Genomic DNA, 11,506 nt, shown 5'->3' with positions numbered 1-11,506 from the left:
GACCATGCCTAAGGCTGAATAGGGCCCAATAAGCTTGCAAGACCAACAAAGCCCAACTCTTATGTGGTGTGTACACCCAACGTACCACATCAGTACGCTTAGCATACTCGACCCTTTGGCCATACGCACTGCGTACGCGACCTTACGCCCATCGTACAGCCAACCCATGCACAAAAGTCTATTAAGTGCTTAATGCTTAAGATTTCAACATCTAACTTCAGATCTGAGTCTATTAAGATGCCCTAGGGTATAAAGTTGGCAACTTTATGCCCTTGCATGCCACATGGGTCCCCAATACTTCATTTCTCCCATTAAGACCACTTTTGAGACCTTAAACTCATGCATGGTCTCAATACAACCTTCAAGATGTCAACTTTATGCACCAAACATGCTCAAGGAGCTTAGATCTAACAATCCTAGTCTCTGGAGTCGCTCAACTGACAAAAGAGGGTCTAAGAACCAAAAATGGACTTCATAACAAAACCCTAACTCAAACTAGCAAAAGAGAGGGCAAGGTTTCGACTTTTTACCTCCAGAAGTTCCTCAAGATGAACTAGATGCAGGATCTAGAAGCTCAATAACATCCAAAGCTTGGTCACCACCTTCCTCTTCTTGAACACCATCTAGAAAAGTCACCAAACAAACCTTTAAGCTCAAAATTCACAAGTTCTTGCAAAAATAGGGTTTAAGGACGAAATGAGGCTATGGAGGCTGATTAGGGTTTGCTCCAAATGATATAAGGTTGTTTAAATAGGGTGAAAGGCAAGAAATTAGGGTTTTAGCCATCTGCTACGTACGCCCAGCATACGAGCCTCAGCTACTCGATGCTCACACACGCGTATGCTAAGCGTCCGTTACAGCCACTCGAGCCTCAGCCACTTGAGGGTAAACAATGGAATACTTGAACTGGAGTGTTAAAGCTCTCCCCCACTTTTGAACTAGACTTCGTCCTCGAAGTCCATTGTCGCAAATAGATCTGGGTAGTGCTCTCGCATCTTGTCCTCCGGCTCCCAAGTCCATTCGGAGCCCTTCCGGTGCTGCCATTACACCTTCACCAGCTTAACCACCTTGTTACAAAGAGCTTTAGTTTTTCTGTCCAAGACTGCAATGGGCTTTTGCACATAATTTAGGCTCCCATCCACCTGAATATCATCCAAATAAATAAGTGCGGTCTCATCTGCAACACACTTTCGGAGATGAGACACGTGGAAGGTGTTATGGATCTGACTCAGCTCATCAGGGAGATCCAACCGATACACAACCTTGCCAAATCGGACAGAAATCCTGAATTGACCAATGAATCGAGGCCCCAGCTTGCCCCTCTTCTGAAACCGAATGACACCTTTCCAAGGTGACACCTTCAGCAACACAAAATCTCCCACCTGAAACTCGAGATCTGATCGGCACCGGTCAGCATAGCTTTTCTGACGGCTCTGAGCATTCCGCAGTCTGTCCCGCATCTGCTGAATCAACTCAGTGGTCTTAAGCACCACTTCAGTGCTTCCCATGACTCGATGCCCCACCTCCCCCCAACAAACTGGAGTCATACACCTTCGACCATACAACATCTCAAACAAGGGTCGGTCGATACTAGCATGATAACTACCGTTGTATGAGAACTCTACTAGTGGAAGATAAGTATCCCGACTTCCTCCAAAGTCTAATACGCATGTCCGAAGCATATCCTCGAGCGTCGGGATCGTCCGCTCGCTCTGACCATCAGTCTGGGGGTGGTAAGCAGTGCTGAAATGCAACTGAGTACCCAACTACTCATGAAACTTCCTCCAAAATCTGGAGGTGAATCGAACATCGCGGTCCGAGACCACAGATACCGTCACTTCGTGCCTGACCAGCACCTCCCGCACATAAATATCTGCTTATTTCTTGGCGGAGATACTATCGGAGATCGGAATAAAATGAGCACTCTTGGTCAACCTGTCCATAATAACCCAAATGGAATCAACATCCCGCGCCGTCCTAAGTAGCTTTGTGATAAAGTCCATGGTTATCTCCTCCCATTTCCACATGGGGATAGGTAACGGATGAAACTTTCCATGAGGCCTCTGATGCTCAGCTTTGACCTTCCTGTAGGTCAAACACCGCTCAAAAAACAAAGCAACTTCCCGCTTCATGCAAGGCCACCAATAGCTCGATCTCGGGTCTCGGTACATTTTTGTGGCCCCCAAATGGATAGAAAACTTGGACTTATGTGCCTCCTCCAATATCTTTTGCCTCACACCCCCAAATGTTAGAACCCAAATCCTACCACACTGAGTCAATAATCCCCAACCGTCTCGAACAAACAATGTAATCTGCCCCCGAATCCGCTCTGTCTTCCAATTCTCCTTTTTCAATCCCTCCACCTGTGCCCCCTTGATCATATCCGTCAAATGTGACGTTACCGTCATCCTCAGGCGAACATCTCATATCAGAGCACTTGCCATTTTTCGGCTCAAAGCATCAGCCATCACATTGGCCTTCTCGAGATGATACAAAATCTCGCAGTCATAATCTTTCACGACATCTAACCATCTCCTCTGCCGCATATTCAGATTCTGCTGATCCATCAAATACTTCAAACTCTTGTGATCAGTGAAGATGGTGCGTCAAACTCCATATAAATAATGCCTCCAAATCTTGAGAGCAAACACCAACGCCCCCAATTCCAAGTCATGAGTGGGATAATTCGCCTCATGAGGCTTCAGCTGCCTCAAGGCGTAAGCAATCACATGCCCCCTCTGCATCAGGACAGCTCCCAAACCCGAAATAGAAGCGTCACAATCCACCACGAAATCATCCAATCCCTCAAGTAGCGCCAAAATCGGGGCCTCACATAATTTTTGCCTCAAAGTCTCAAATGCCATTTGCTGATCTGAACCCCACCAAAAGGTTACGCTCTTTTTGGTTAAGCGGGTCAAAGGCACGACAATCTTGGAGAAATCTTGAATAAATCTTTGATAGTACCCCGCTAAACCCAAGAACCTCCAGATCTTGGATGCATTCTTCGAAACCTCCCAACACATTACCGCTTCAATCTTGGCCGGATCTACCAAGATACCCTCTTGGTTGATGATGTGCCCCAAAAACTGCACCTCACGCAACCAAAACACGCATTTGGAGAACTTGGCATATAGCATATCCCTCCTCAAGGTCTCCAACACCTCCCTCAAATATTGCTCGTGCTGCTCCTTGGTCTTAGAATAGACTAAGATATCATCAATGAAAACAATTATAGAATGATCCAACATCGGCCTACAAACCCGGTTCATGAGATCCATGAATGCTGCTGGAGCATTGGTGAGCCCAAATGGCATCACCACAAACTCGTAATGACCATAACGAGTTTTGAACGCTGTCTTCGGTATATCCTCGTCCTTGATCCTCATCTGATGATACCCCGACCGGATATCAATCTTGGAAAACAAAGATGCACTTTGAAGCTGATCAAATAAGTCATCAATCATCAGAAGCGGATAACGGTTCTTCACCGTTAGCTTGTTCAGTTCCCGATAATCAATACACATCCTGTGCGACCCATCTTTCTTTTTCACGAACAAGATTAGTGCTCCCCACGGGGAACTGCTCGGACAAATGAATCCCCTGTCTAGCAGCTCCTGGAGCTGCGTAGATAATTCCTGCATCTCAGGCAGAGCTAGACGATACGACGCCTTGGATATCGAAGCTGCACCAGACATCAAATCAATACGGAACTCCACCTGCCTCTCGGGAGGCACCCCAGGCAACTCCTCTGGAAATACATCAGAAAAATATCGCACAATAAGTACCTTGCTCATCTCTGACGTGGCCTCCACCCTCGTATCCAAGACAAAAACCAAAAACTCTGATCAACCATGTTGAATGAGTCTCCTAGCCCTCGCAGCTGAACAGAGGGTTGGCTCATGCGAGGCTCTCTCTCCATGGATAACCAGTTCTCCCCCACTTGGGGTTCGAACTCTCACCAGCTGACACTCGCAATCTATCATGGCCTCATTGGGCCCCAACCAATCCATCCCAACGATTACTTTCAATCCTCTCAAAGGGAATGGGACCAAATCAATAGAAAACCTCTCGCCAAATAAATTCAGAACATTCCCCCGAAATACCCTTGCAGCGCTCACGGTATGGTCATCCACAATCTCCACCTCGAGTAGGGAATCGAAAGTCCCCGCAGCATCTCGAAACTTCTTGCTGAGCGCAAGAGATACAATTGATCAGGTAGTCCCCGAATCAAAAAGAACATGAGCCGACAATCCATTGACCAGAAAGATCCCTATACAAGATCATAACAACATAAGCATAATAATAAAATAAATCAGACATAAATAGATCACATACCAGTCATGTCGTCTGGTGCTTCTCGGGCCTCCTCTGTAGTTAGCTGAAATGCGTGGCTCTTTAACGTAGGAGCTTTCGCCTTGACCGGGCGGCCATCAGTAATGCTCACTGTGGCGGGCGCAGGTGCCGCCACTGCTCCTCCCATCAACCTCGGACAGTTGGACTTTTTATGGTCGGTATGGTTGCAGTGAAAACAAATTAAGCCCTTCTTGGGGCAATCCCTGCTCATGTGGCCCGGCTGGCCACAAGCATAACATGCTGAGCCTACCACCCGACAGGCTCCACTGTGCGGCTCACTGCACTTGGTACATTGGCCCCGGCCCTGCTGGCCCCTACTGGGAAGATGGGAGGTCTTTGGCTTCTTAGCCTGAACCACTGCTACCTGAACATGCTATGGATTCCGCTTCATCCAGAGCTCCAACTCAATTTCCCATTCCCGGGCCTTCTCCACCATGTCATTCAGGTTCTTGCACCCTGAAAAGCTCACAAACTCACGTATATCATCCCTCAGCATGGAATGGTACCTCGTCTTCTTCGTCTCCTCATCCACAGCGTACTGTGGAACCAATAGTGCCCTCTCCCGAAACTTGGCGGTGATCTCTACCACAGTCTCTGTAGTCTGCTGCAGATCCTGGAACACTCTCACCAAACGTTGCACCTCAATGGCCAGTGCAAACTCCTGATCAAACCTCCTCACAAACTCCTCCCAAGTCATCTCAGCCACACTCGCTGATCCCAACTCGCGGGTAACCTCCTCCCACCATTCTCGTGCTCGGTCCCTCAACATTCAAGATGCGAACCCCATATTTGTTGCCTCGGGGAAAAGGCTCGTATGCTGGGCATCCATGTCTTCCACCCAGTGTCGACTAGTAATGAGGTCCCTGACCCTAAAGAATTCAGGTGCACCACACGCCTTGAACTCCCGGAACGAGGGAGCTCGGGCCCCAATCTGGCCTGCAGCAATCTCAGCTCGAAAATAACTGAGCCACTCCTCCATGATCTCCATGATTCTCTCCTTGACGGTACCAATGATCACTGGGGTAGCTTCAAGAATGCCACGAGTAACCTCAGCCGCGATGAGGTCGCACACCCTCTCATTAATGGGCTCTGCACCAGAGCATGAACCTGAGCCTGATCCTGATGCAGAACCCGAACCTCGCGTGATCATCACCATCATCCATTAAATAATACCACATAATATAAAATTAATATGGTAGTTCGAGGGGATTCCTCCTTACCGGATTCCTTAGAGTTTCCCGGTCTGTCCTTGTTTCGGATACATGTCCTGTGCTTTCAGTAGTACGGGCCCAATACTACCTTCTACACCTACCTGTACCTTCCCCAAGGTCATACCTGATTCCTCTAGATCACCCAAACAAAATAACATAACCACAGAATACATCATAAACTCAAATCCTAGACTATTCTAGGATTTCTCAATCCCTACCGAACCAGAAACTTAAGTCAATCATAGCAGGTTGACCTATGCATGCGTGTGATGTCAGGCTACTATTGGTCATGTAGCAATCGCTTTCAGTCATGGGTTGGTAACGACGGGATTCGACGCATGGATCCGATCGGTTGGATCAGAAGGCTATTAGGGCCTTAGTGACATGATAACTAGTGGCAACTAGTTCCAGAGAAGGATTTTGTTCAGAAGTCGAATGAAACAACTATGTGGGAGTCCTTTAACTCCACGACCGGGCCAGAACCCGGTATGTCATATGATTGGTGAATGAATTGAGACCGGAGAGGTCTCGGTAGGTTCTGGAAAGTAGCCGTGTGGCATCTTACTGCTTCAGGCAGATCAGTGTTCAGACAGTTTCTGCGCTTAGGGCGGTATTGACGAATTGGGTCTTCAGGTGGACTGGGATCAACAATAACTATTGGGTATCTCGAGATTTCAGGTTTCGGATTGAGTAAATGTGATCATATTGTAAGGGATTCGTTTATCTCCAGGTTTTAGAGCCCTGCGAGGGTTGGTTACGATTGCCTTGGAAAGGCTAGGGTTATGTTCAGGATTGTAGCCAAGTAGTTCAAGTTGTTTGGTGTGTAAGGAATGATAAGAAACGATTTCGAGGACGAAATCAAATTTAAGTGGGAGAGAGTTGTAACATCCCGATTTTAATGGAGTAATTAAATAATAAAGCAGGAGTCCCGGAAAGTAATTTTATTATTATGGTATATTTTTTTTATAGTCCAAAATCAATTAATAATTATTGGAATGTTAGTTTCGGGGGTTAAAGGATAATATTGGACTTAATTTGAAAGGATCTTAAATGATTGGGGTTTAAAGAGTAAATTCTGGACTTATATTGAAAGAATTTTATGGAGTCAGGGGATGAAGTGTAAATTTCGGACTTTATTTGAAAAGAATATGGGAGGAGGGGCCACTTATGTAATTATGGGATAGATTTTAAGGGTCCGGGTATATAAGCCTAATATCACCGGCAAACCCTAACCCTACTTCATTATGTCCAGCCGCCACCATCTTCTTCATGATTTCGTTGCTACCATCCTTCCGCCATAGCGTGAGCTTTCACTGCCCTGGTCACCGGCGAACTCGAGGATGCAAACCACGACAGCCCATTGTCACCATCGAAGACGCTGAGTCGCCGCCATTGTTGAGCAGCCGTCGACAAAGCTTGCTGCCGCTGCCTTCTCTTTTCCTTCTTCATTCGTCAGCGATGAAGAGTCTCACGGTGAGACTGAATCTGTGAGCCGCCGTCGGAGACAATTAGTCGTGAGGTTGAACCGGTTGCTGTGGGACTCAATGTCGCTGTCTCCGACGCATAACCGCCGCCGTCAGGCGTTAGCTATCGCCATTAGTCACGATTGTGGCTATTAGGGCTGTTGCCGCCATTCCGTGTTGCTGCTGTCGTCGCCGCCCACCACAGGTGGGTGTTGGGTTTCTGTTCAGGCCAAGATGCGTGTGGTCTCTTGCTGTGTTCTCGTGATCGGTTTTGTGTTTGGCCGGAAACCATGGAAGACCACCATGGCTGCCAACCATGGTGGTTATTGCTGCTTTTACTGTTCTGCCACCACCAGCCGCCGCATGGTTGTGGCTGTGTTTGTGATGTTGTGTGTGTTGTGTGTATCAGATATCAGGTGTAATTTTGTAAATTATCGGAATAGGAAGAAAACTCCAAACCACCACCGTAAGGTGGTGGTTGCCGCCTCCTGCCGCCACCGGCCGCCGTGTCGGGTGGCGGTGTGCTTTGACTGTGTTTGGACCTCGTTTGGGATGATTGGACAAGAATGGGCCCAATGAAACCCTAGTGGGTCCAATGAAACCCTAATGGGACCAATAAGGCCCAAAGTGACCTAAAAGCCCAACCACTGGACTAATGGGCCAGTATTGGGTTGGAAAACCTTAATTAGGGTTTGGAAAAAAAAACCCTAATGGCATAAGACCCTAATTTTGAGAATTTATCGGGACACACACAGGATTATTTAATAACTTGAAATATTAAATAATAACCATTGGTAAACTAACTTAAGGCAATAATGGACTTAATGGATTAAGTCCTTAATGGATTAAGTCCTTAATGGGTTAAGTAAGAAACACTTAACCCTAATCATCATTTCATGTGAAAGCCCTAATCTCACTCGGACCTTGATTTGGGCCTTTCCTATTGGGCTTTGGCGATTGGGCTATTGATGGGCCATATTTGGGCCATGGAAATTGGATTGGAATAATTGGGTGGGCCGTAAGGAAAGACCGTGTAGAGGTGTGGGCCCAATTTGGAAAATTGGGCCATATATTGGGCTTTGGCCCATTACTTGACTTTTGTGCTTTTGGAATGTGAGTTGGACATTGAGCTTGGAACCCAAATATTAATTGGGTATTGTTTGATGTTGACAGTTCGGGAACCTGTCAACCAGCAACTGGAGTGTATCTGCGTGACTTCAGCAGTGTCAGGTGAGTTATCCTCACTATATCAACAGGGTCTAAGGCACCAAGGCCGACCATTTAGATTGTTATTCTGGTTATTGTATGCTTGTATGCTGCTATGATCTGTTAGATCGGTATCCTGGTAGATAGGATGTTGTATGCTGTTATGATCTGTTAGATCGGTATCCTGGTAGATAGGATGTTGTATGCTTCTATGATCTGTTAGATAGGTATCCTGGAAGATAGGATGTTGTATGCTGCTATGATCTGTTAGATCAGTATCCTGGTAGATAGGATGTTGCTATACTATTATGATCAATTAGATCCGTATCCTGGTATATAGGATGATGTTATGTTAGTGGCCTGGTTAGGTCGGTATCCTGGTTATAGGATGTTGCTATGATTGATGATATGTTAGATTGGCATGACTGTTATATATATATATATATATATATATATATATATATATATATATATGCAAGTGTATGATATTTATGTACACATGTTTGTTTGATTTGGGGTTGGGTTGAGGCAGTCCTGCTTTGTGCTGGAGGCCAACATATCCAGGACGGTCCGGATAAACTGAAGGCCCTGTAAAGGGATTCAGTCAGACCGAAGGCCCGAAGAGCGGTCCGGATAGGCTGTAGGCCCTGCGAGGCGGTCCAGACGTGCCGAAGGCTCGGAGAACAGTCCAGATAGACTGAAGGCCTGTAAGGCGGTCCAGTCAAGTTGACGGCTCATTATGCATGTTGTTTTGAATTGTTATATGAGATGGATATATTTGTATAGTGTTGGTATTTTGGGGGAACTCACTAAGCTTTGTGCTTACGGTTTCAGTTTATTATTTCAGGTGCTTCATATGTCTCGGCAAGGCGAAGGCGTGATCGTACACATCTTCATGTTTTGCACTTATGGTCTCTGGGAAACTCTGATAATAAACCATTTTTGAAATACAAGTGTAATACTTATTGGTTTTGAAATGTTTTAAAAAAGTTTTAAGTTGGCCTGATTTTTATGGGTGTTACAAGTTGGTATCAGAGCCTTGGTTTGAGTGAATTGGAGGAACATTCATGTGAATCCAGTCTCAAATCAAGGAAAGATTTTCAAAATGATTTCTAAAATGGTTTTCAAAATAAGTAAAGGAGGATGCAGGGTGTACGATCAGCCGGAGCCAGTAAGTAGACCCCAAAATACCATACAGTTATTGATATGTTAGAACAGTATGCCAGTACTAGGCTAGGGATCTTCAGGAATTGCATGATAGAATTGCCTGATTACATGATGCCTGCTAGCCTAGGGTTTCCTTTATATGAGATTGACATCATTACTGTAGTTGCTTAGTGTATGCATCACGGTAATACATAACTAAGATCTTATAGCCTGAGAATGTTTGATTTGGCCTTATGTTCTGTTCTTGTTTGATTGGGAGCTTAGGGTAGGATTGGATATTCGAAAGTCTATAAGGTCCAACGTTATGTATGGCTAGCATACACTAGTGCTGCAGGGTTGGTGGAAGTTTCATGGATGGGTGGGTTGTGTGAGGCCGGGAGGCCAGTTATGAGATATTTAGCATTCCTCTAGGGGTGAGGATTGAGCGTTCCCTATGTTTATGTATATAGTTAGGGTGTTGTGGTGATACTTGAGACAAATATGGGTAGGTGTGGAAGGTAGTATGGGCCCATACTACTGAAAGCACAGGACCCATACGCGTAGCAAGGAAGTCACAACCCATGGGTTTTAGTGGAGAGTTCGTTCCCAGTTGTTATATGGACTGTACGAGATCTTTCTGGTGTCTTATCAGAATGCTGGTTACGAGACGTCTTGAGACCGGACCGGGGTCAAGATCGAGAGCTGGCAGCCAAGATAGGCCAATATTGTCGGAGGATCGTGTCAGGGAGATCATCCGGGAGGAGGTGATCAAGATTTGTTCGGGAATAGATTCCGAAGATGATTGGGTTACCAAGACCGTCATGGTTGAGTATTCTGATGAACGCTATGTGGCTATTGTCGAGACGGCTGCCGTGGCAGCTATAGCAGCTGTAACAACGGTAGGGGGAGGAGCCAATCGGACTTTCCTGTATCGGGATTTCGATGATGCGAAGCTCGACTTTTTATAGGGTTCAAGACCCGGTTATAGCCATGGGGTGGCCATCTGACGTGGATGGATGTTGCTTCACATGTTCATGTCCTACTGACTGGAAGGTCAGGTGCGTTCTGAACCTGCCAAGGTTCGGAACGAAGTACTGGTAGGGACTTGTTACTAGACGCATTCAGATGAGCAGAGAGCTACAGTTACTTGGGATCAGGGAGATGTTTCATATACGTTACTTTCCGCAGGATGAGCGGGAGTGGCTGGCATGAGAGTTTCTGGAACTGATATTTCAGGGGATTTGCTCGAGGCCGGAATACGAGTTGCGGGGACTCCGAAAGGGAGTGATGATTATGATCAGCTGGAGTTTTGTAGCTGAAGGTAGAATGATTAATAGATGGATTTGAAATGTCGTTTTATAGGGCAAGGATTGTGCCCTTCTAGTTTTCGAGCATGATGGAGCTAGCAAACTTGGGACCCCGGGATCAGGTTGTATTCCAGCTTGGGGTCAGTTAGTCGCAGGGATGGGTGACAGTAGTTCAGCGAGGGTGAGCGCAGGTAGGTCGATGTGACATAAATATCTGGTGAGATCCGATTAGCCTTGGATCTCTTACATCGGACGGTAAGGATTGATTTTGCGATTCATTGCGCTTTTGAGATTGGAGGCCATGTTTTGGGAGTAGTTGTAGCCGATTCAGGGGCAGGGGTTGTTTCAGTTACTGCAGTTCAGTTGTAGACGACTAAGCTGTTGGATAAGGTGTCTAAGTCCATAGCTATTTCTGGTATGTACTTGACCCGACCCGGCATGGTCCATTTGGGTTGCATGGCACCATGCAATTAGATAAACTAAAATGAGAGAAATAACACTTATGGTTTATTAATATATTATAAGTTCTAATATATTAATAATATTATTTAATTAGTTTGATCAAAAATTAATTTAGAATTAATTAAGTGATCAAAAGATAACTAATTAAATATATGGGTAGATTATGTAAATCTTCCATATCTTATATAGTGGGCTAAGAGGCTCCATGGATTATCAAGTTGGGTTCCACCCATAGGATGCTCCATGGGAGTTACAAACCCATGGGTCATGGAAATGAAGAGTCATGACACATTAGGGTTTACATGGTGTAACCCTAGATGTGTCAACACTATATAAGAAACCCATTCTCCACCAAAAT

The sequence above is a fragment of the Lactuca virosa genome, chromosome 2 (assembly GCF_052849685.1).
Source record: "Lactuca virosa cultivar CGN04683 chromosome 2, Lactuca_virosa_CGN04683_v6, whole genome shotgun sequence".
Lineage (NCBI taxonomy): Eukaryota > Viridiplantae > Streptophyta > Magnoliopsida > Asterales > Asteraceae > Lactuca > Lactuca virosa.
The sequence above is the reverse complement of the archived record's forward strand: the minus strand, read 5'-3'. Positions refer to the sequence as shown.